Consider the following 9,364-nt stretch of genomic DNA (forward strand, 5'->3'; position numbering starts at 1 on the left):
TAGTATGCGCTTGTTATTCAAATAAGATCTTCAAATAGTTATGCTCTATAAAATAGATTTTCTTCATGGATAACACAACTTCACATGAAATTGGTATAAGATATATGAATAAAAACTAAGGTCTTCACAGTCTAAAATTCATTAGGGAACATAAATAGGCTCAAATACAAGCCGATACGAAAGCTAAACACTTTGATCTATTTTCCCTATTTGAAAGGTGTAAAGGAATTAAGATGACTATACATGTGTGATCAAGGTTGAATATGGGTTCTTCCCTAGGTAAGAAGGGAGGTCTAATGGCTTCAGATTTACTAGTCTTTTGGGATGATCATTTTTATAATTATTAGAATGGGTATCCCTCTCATAGTTTTAGTTGGGTCTAGAGTTATTGTTGCTCATATTTTTGATAGTCTGTTCAGGAGAAGTTGGGTTGCCCTTTATATTTTTTTTTATTTTTCTCTATGAGAGTCTTGTTGCATTTTCCATGAAATCACTCATGTAATTTCTCATTATATTTCTCATGGTGGATGTAAGTCTCTTTATTTCCCTTTCCAAAATCCCTTTGAGCCATTTGGATATTTTTCATTAATTGTTTCATATTCCTTAGGCTAGTTGGAATGGTGCTCTAATACCAATTGTAATGTCCCCTTCCTAAGTTTTCCTATAATTTTTCCTAAAATCATAAATGCAACAAGTTAGGGTTAGGATTATATCTTATCAAGTAAATATTTCTTTCAATAATGTGATATTAGATTAAAACTTTGTAGTCATAACATAATAAACTTATCTATATATTCAATCACTAGGGTTAGACAAGATCACATCATGTTCATATACTATCACTAATATTATACACACATATTGATATTTTAGAGGAAGAGATGTGATGAGTCCACCTGAAACAATTTCTATACTAACTCCAAGAGTGGATGTCTTGAAAATCCCTCTTGCTTTCTTTACGGATTGAATTTTTTAATTCCATAAATTTCTTATCTCTCTAAAGACAATTTGCATCTTGTAGAGATGGGTGGAATTCATAAGGGGGTTCCTTGGATCTTCTATGTAAGCTCCCTATAGTCCTAGGAGCCATTATGGTAAAGTCTAGGATGGCCTACTTACTTATCCCTCTTATAACCCTTTTTCTTAAACTTTAGTCCCTTCCTACAAGATTCTTTAAAGATAATCAAACAAACCTTATATTATATCATATGAACATATACTTAAGAATTCTCTATTATGCATAACCAACATGTATACATATATAAGAAAATAATTGGAAGAATATCAAGTATACCACAAAAATATGGGTTTAGTAATAATAATATGAGATAACTAGAATTCTACTATGATGAATTGGGATGCTCTCCTTCATGATTAGATATATGGTCAATGATTAAATTTTCACTTTGATCAATATGGAAAATAAGTGTAAATTAAACTAAATTTTTTTTTTTTAAATTTTTCAAAAATATATTTTTTGAAAAACAAAAAATGTACACTTGCATGTCATTTCAATAAATTTTTGTTTAAAATTTAGTTTAGAAAATATATAAGCTCAAGATACACATCATGATCTGCACTTTTTTCATGTTATCATTATTTTAGGTCATACCAATCTTGAATCTGTACCTTGATCCTACTAAATAATTATTAAAAGAAATATTTTGTTAAAAAGTAAAAGAATTTAAAAAATTGATCCAAAGCATCAACATATTGTCAAGAGAGGAATTTGAGAGCACTTCTTTTACTAGTTTTTAGTTTGTTTGTACATGTGCATGTTTTTACTTCTTCAAAGTTCTTGATTACTTAAGCAAGGAAAGGGATTTAATCCCTCACAAAAGAAGACTCCAAACAACTAAACTAAGAAGAAAAAAAATAGCAACTAACATCACACAACCATTAGCTAAACAAAAATTATGAAGCTAACCCACTAGTAAGTAACCAAAAACACTAGTATTTGAAACATATCCAACCTGAAAAAGGGCTATCTGCCCAAAATAACAACATATAATCATAGACAATGAATATAGAATCATACTTATTAAAGATAAAATAAATACCACTAACAATAACTAAATAAAAAATAAACTTTGTCTTAGGTGGCTCCCAGGCCTCATTAAAAAAATTGTCCAAAGAATTAAATTCAAAAATACTATAGAAAATAAATCTAAGCTCTAATAGATTCTAATGTTATTAGAACCATCCATATCAATAAGCTTCAAAATGATAGCAAAAAAGGCACAACATCTAGCACTTCATCAGGAACCTCTACATTACTTACTATTTAGGATATCCGTATTCTTTGCAATACTCCTCATCCAATCCTATGAAGCCTCCTAGTACATGTATTCATCAATCTACTCTTCCCCCTGAAAGTTACCCATGTCCTACTATTTTTTAGCCTTCCTCTTAAATTTTCTTTACCTGAAGATGGATCTAATTGCAGCTTATCTCATAATTTTGTCAATAATGGCAGAAATAGAATTGAGAACTACACCCATTCACCTTTTTCTTTTACGATATTTCTTGACTCTAGTTTCTAGGTTTATAACATGAACCTATAGGTCTTCAATTTGACCCTTTAATTTGGCAATATTGTCTTCTTTCTTGGTAGGGAGCTAATCCTAAGAAACAAGCCCAATATCATCTTCCCCAAAATAAGGAAGGGATTGGGTTATTTGAGCAAGCCTCACACATTCTTCCTTAGGCTCATTAGTGGCTTGCAAATTTTCATTGCTCTTGTCCTCCTAGTCCTTGATATTTCAAAAATCATCATCTTTACAATCTTCAGAAGAGAGGTCCACATCCTCTTGCATTGCATAAACCTCAATAGAAATAGGATTTTCTATTTAATTTAATTTTTCCTTTTTTCGTCTTTATAAATTAGACACATAGAGCATATCTCACTCAATATACCATAATGTTTATCAATTTCTTGCTTGGCTTCTTCCTTGTCTTTAGAACCTAGCTCATCTAAGTTAATGGTGATGCTTTTTTTCAAGGGTACTTTATCAATTCTATTTCTGCCATTATTGACAAAATTCTCAAAGCTTCTTTAATTCTATTACACCCATTCACCTTTTTCTTTTATGATATTTCTTTGTAACAAGCTAATAATTGCTAGTATTAAGAAGCAATAACTCCAAAGCTTCTTTAACACGGGAATATTTAGCTTGTTACGTTTAGGGTTAGGTGTAGGCTTGTTACTTTCATAAGGCAATAGTTTAGATTCAATAAATTATGTTTGAACTGAGCTACAAGGGGTTTCATCAATGTCACTAGGGTTTCTAGAATAGGTAGAGGTGACTTCGGTGAGGGTAGTGATCAAAGAAAAATCACTAAAGGGTATAAATCAACCCTCAATATAAATGGGGAGAGGCCCCTTTACAAATACTAGTAGACAAATAAGTGAATAAATAGAATGGAAGGTCAATTTTATCCCCATGATGAATATGATTTAAAATTAGAAAATAATATCCATGAAAAATAGAATAATGCCCTTCCAAGGTAAAATATTTCATCTCATGAAAACTCACCATTGCATATGGGGCTGGTAGGATGGAGTGATCATAGCCATTCTACAAAACCTTTTGCCTTTCACCTTTTTCAAAAAAAATCTTAACAAATCCTTTATAGGCCCCCAAATATTTCTTCTACACTTTCTATCCTTCACATTTCAACCTAGTAGCTTCTACAATAGGATTTGGGATGATTGTGAAATTAATATTGTCAATGGTAACCACACTCTTCTACTAGGAGTTGTTTGATTTAATCGATAAAGCCTTGTTATAACCTTTCATGGTGAAAAAATAAGGAATCATCCCTACCCTATCAAAGAGATCCCACTCTTCATTATTTTGTTATAATTGATTGCAATCCCTAGGTTTCGAATGTTTTAGAGAACCTCACATTACAATCTTTAACCCAACAACCATTAGAAGAGACAAACAAGAAGAGAGAAAATCAAGCAAACTAAGATTTCCATAATCGAAAAAGGAAAAAAAAAGAAAGAGTAATTAAGGTTAGGAGTGTCTATAAAGCTTGTTTAACTCATAGATGTGAAGTGACCCTTCCATAAGTAGCCAACCTTATAGGGATAGATATGTGGTGCAGTCATGACATAAGGGTGCTCAAAGATAATAGTTTGGAAAATGCAATAATAATTAACACAATAGAAGCAACACAATGTGATGGAGTAAATGCAGAATAGACTAATTATATCAAGAAAATCAATTACAATCTATCGACAACATGCGGGATCACAAGATTCGGCACACGACCCCAATTAGATACATGCTCAAATGTAATATCCAAGCTCAAATAAGAATGTGAGCCAACTCCAGACCTCCTAACCTTTAGATTTATCTTCTATGCTCCAATAACTAATTTCTAAATGCTTAATTATATTGATTTATATGATCAAGTATGATCTGTGTTGGTCGAAGATGAAACAAATACCGATGAATAATATGTAATACGTAAAACAACAAGGTTGGACTCTGCCAAAGAGATACTTCTAGAAAATCCATAAAATGAAGTGCAGACCCAGAGGAAGGTTGGCCACACACCAAGGAAATTGGAAACAATGAATTGAAGCTCCACAAGCTATGCAAGTGATCTATAAGATCTACCAATAGAAAATAGGTCTAAGTGATTCTGGTGTTGCAAGCAAGAAAAATATCTCAGATTCTGGAAGCGATAACTAGCCGAGAAAAGATCCAAATGTCTTGCGGACTTAGGATAAGGTAGATGAAAATTTCTACAAACAAAAACCAACTCCGCAAGATCCAATGAGAAAATGTAAAGAAACGTAGAAAGACATCTTGAAACTGCAAAACGGGAAACAAATTGGAAACAAAATGTTTTGGTTGATGCAAGATTTCCATGAACCAGGGATGCTCCTGCATCAATATGAAAGGTATCATCATTCCCACAAATCTTTTAACCCCTTGTGGAAATGAGAGCCAAATAAAAGAAAGGCTTATGTGTAATATTCAACTCTTTAAAATCATTAAACTCCCTTGTGTCAAGAAGAGTCATAACTATCATCTATCATAGCCCATGATCAAGAAGCCACATCAACATAACATACATCATCCAAATTTGAATTTGAAAAATATTAGAGCCTTTATGTCCCCTTCATCTAATATTTATTTTGATTACCATGGTGCGTATTATTAACAAAGGAATTATTATTCTTTTGGTAAATTTGAACCCTTTTTGAAGAGAAAATATCTTTAAGATTGGGAGGACACTGGAGGAAAGATAGCAAGGCCTTGTCATCATACTTGAGGCTGTGATTAGCTAGATTATCAGGAACCTTATTACCTTGCCAAAAATACATGATGAACATTAGATTGAGGGAAGATCCTAATTAAATCCTTGTTGTCTTGCATAACACTTCTAATTTAGCATGGGTGTCCTACTTTGTCATTTAAGAAATCTACAATCAATTTGGAGTCCCCTTCAAGAATAATATAATGATAATTCTTCTTCTGCCTAAGTCTTCTGAGACCTTGCCAAATAGCATAATCTTTCTCTCAATTATTGGAACCTTTACCAAGATTTGCACTATACCATTTAATGAGGAATCCCCTGCTATCTCCGAGCACACCCCCAACTCCAAAGAACCCTAAATTTACTTTAGAATAGCCATCAAAATTACATTTCACCCACCCTTCCTTCGGAGGAGACCATTTTAACTCCATTCTTAGGATCAAGATATTCTAGTTTATCTTCACAAAAATTTGATTGATACCCCAATTTTTTTAACTTTGACTTCTTGAAGGCTAGGATAGGTTTTTGACAACCCAAAGGAAGCATCATTCACTTTTTATTTAATTTTTTGTTTGATAACCTAGAATAATGTATTATTGTTTTGATCCTTCCCAATATTCCATACCACAAAGGGAGGAATTCAATACCGTAGACTTCAAATAAAAGGATGTTTGAAGGGGAAATGAACCCATTGCTCCATTAAACTTCTCATATGGGAAGGGCCAAGAAATCATCAAGGTAGCTAAAACCGCATACCAAACCTCCCTAGTATAGTGACAATGTAAACAAATATGATCAATATTCTCAAAGTATATAAGATAGAGGGAACATCCATTAACAAACAAAAATCATGTTTTATTGAGATTATCTATAGTCTAAATGTTGTTGTGGGTTGTGAGCAATTAATTTTGGGAATTGTTTTGGTCACGCAAACATTGTTCCAATTAAAATTCTTGTATCAAAGCCCTCCATATCCCTATAGAAATATTTGAACTCTTCAAAGTTGAAAAAACTTAGACTAAATAGATTTTTACTTAACCAAGTTTTATCGTGTATTTATTAGAATAAATTATATATTTGATAACTATGAATATTCTTTAATTTTATATTTTTCACATATTAAATTTCCAATCTATAAGTTCTTCAAAATTTTATGCCAATTATAAAAAATCCTTATTTTTAGAAAATTTTAACATATTTTGACCAATTTAGTCTACTTTACCTTACACTTATCTAGAAATCTCTATAATTAATCATGTCATTGTTCTAAAATAGATTAAACTAGGAAAGGGCCTAAACCTTGGTACATAACAAGTTGGAACTCACAAATAGTCGACCCACCAACATCTACAAAGAGAATCCTCTTTGCAGCAGGAGAGGCTTTTCACCGGAGCACCCAACCAGCGAGATTAGTGATCTCGAGACCTCAAAAGTCTTAAATTTTCAAAACAAAGTGGTTTTGAAAAACACCCCAAACCATGAACTAGATAAAAACCCTTGCATTCTTCAAAAAGTCAATGAAGCAAGAAACAACAAACAAGTGTTGAAAGGTATCTTGTAACCCTTTGCCTAAAGTACCATCATGAACAAACTTTCTTAGCCATGGGTGAAGACCATAGGGAACCAAGGCCTTCCATAAACCATATGATAACAAAAAAACCAATACCAACATCAGAAAATAGGCATAGAATAGAAAGGGATTAGAATTTAACTAGAAAAATACCAAAGTTTTTGAAAGGCATCCCTAAACCATTAATGATAAGAAAACATACATAAGCCAGGACCACCTCCATACCTTGAGTAGAAGATTCAATATCCACAATGACCCTATCAAACAAAAGCATTAGGGCTACCTCAATAGGCCCTTCATCAACAAGGTAATAGTATTTATTCATACCAAAGGAACCACCAAGATAAAGGACCACCCCTATAGGCCCACTAGAAGCCAAACAAAAAATCACAATCACCCCTACATACACAAACCTTAGTATCCGCTCAATAGGGCCACAGATAGTAGTATTTAGAGAAAATTTGAAATCCCTCATGAGACCAAGAGCGACAACATCAATGGACACATAAAGAAATCCCACAACAAAATAGGTGCCATCCACCTTTGGAGCATGTTTAGCCTGAACAAACCACACATTCCAGTCAAAATAAATGATCACAAACAACCAAGGAGTATAAAACATGGAGAAATACCAGTTCCCACTCAGAACACTCAGTTCCCACTAGAACATGGGAGTGAGAAAAAGAAAGGCCAAATAAAGAAAATCCCTAGAACATCCTCTGAAGCACACATGCTTGAAACGGATTCCCTTGTAGAAAGTATAGAACCACAACCCCAACCAAGACCCTTCAGTGTTCTATAGACAACATTTTTTAAAAGAAGAGAACCTAAAACAAGAAGAGGGCCAACACCATACCATGAAGCACAACCTTGCATTCCTCCATCCACATAGACCCTACAACAACTACAAGAGCCTCCCTAGCACATGACACTATTAGAGAAAGGGAGGGATCCCCAGGTGTGAGGGAGATAGAAGCCAATCATACTTGCGAACCCCAAGCTAAATTGAAAGTTACTTCAACCAACAACCAAAGAATTACACCATTAGGACCCCAAACCAGGGAGATGCCTAAACCTAAACAATAGCCACAAGGCAGTAGACACAAAAAGTAACCCACAACATAGTGAGAGCCAAAGCCATGTTTGGCCCAAGATCTACAATTGAAAACTTGCATAGAGAAAGGGTAGAAATAGACAGCCCAAAGCCATCCACATCCACCTCATAGTCTCCATCCTCCAACTTTGAATCCTCTACAATGCCTCCATCTTCAAAAACCCTAGAACCACTACTCTTTCTCTCCATACTTGACATTTAATCATGCCATTGTTAGTATTATCTAATAATGAGTTATAATCTACCATTCCAAGCTATATTTTATTAGACTTAGTTGTTGGTCTATTCTCTAGGATTTGTAAAGCTAAAGATTTGATATCTAATAAGATATCTCCAAGGATTCAAGAATTAATAAAGTAGAAATAATTATGTAGCATGGGTCCACATATGTTGCTTGATTTTTTAATGGGTGAAAACTATAAGACCAAGTATGGTTAGACCAAATAATACCATTTTGTGATTTGGAAAATACTTAGTGGGAGGAGAAATCCACTCATGATGGTAGTTGAACAATGTGGTCCTCCCATTATAGTTTTTGAAATAGCTATGAGATTATTTAAATGTCATATTTAACAACATTAGATAGAGGGAATTAATAGGAAGAAACACTTCATCCAAAAGAAATTTGAGTGGACCAAATACATTTTATTTAAATATTTTTAACTAGGGTAGAAACAAACAAACATTGTTAACTATACCTTTTCATCTATTGATTATGATTGAATCAAATAAAATTATATCAAATATTTCACTTGACAATGAGGCGTAGTCTAATTCAATTTAACATGTGGAAATATTTCCTCCTGATGTTGTCAATGCATGATCTTAGAAGAAAAATGAAGGTGGCCGTAGAGGATAATTTGGGTCAGTACTTGTACTAGCTAGTAACAGAACGAGCACAATCATTGGCCAACCTACTATTATCCAACAAAAAAGAGCACTATGTTGCTCCCAAATTTTCATAAATTTTATAATGTGGGTGAGTGGTAAGAACATGAGAGAAGACTAAACTATAAGTAAAATAAGATAGTTAGGTTTTGTAGATATGATAGCTCTCCCACATATTGAAATAGGATATTGAGACATAGAAATTTATGGCATTGATAAAAAAACCCTCAAATAGTGTATAGGTGATAAGAATAATCAATATAATCAAGAAGAACAAAGGTAGTAAGTTAAAGATATGTTAAGTCGTATGATTGTGACTAGCATTAATCAACATTCAAAATTATTACAAGAACACACATAGGGGATATGTATTTAAGGCCAAGGAATAATGAACCAAGGCATGATAGAGGGAATTAAGGCATGCAAAACTGTAATGAATGAACATGAAGCTCAAATTAGATAAACATGATATCGCTGCCACACATAACATAGACCATTGTAACATAACTACACCA

The sequence above is a fragment of the Cryptomeria japonica genome, chromosome 9, assembly GCF_030272615.1.
Source record: "Cryptomeria japonica chromosome 9, Sugi_1.0, whole genome shotgun sequence".
Lineage (NCBI taxonomy): Eukaryota > Viridiplantae > Streptophyta > Pinopsida > Cupressales > Cupressaceae > Cryptomeria > Cryptomeria japonica.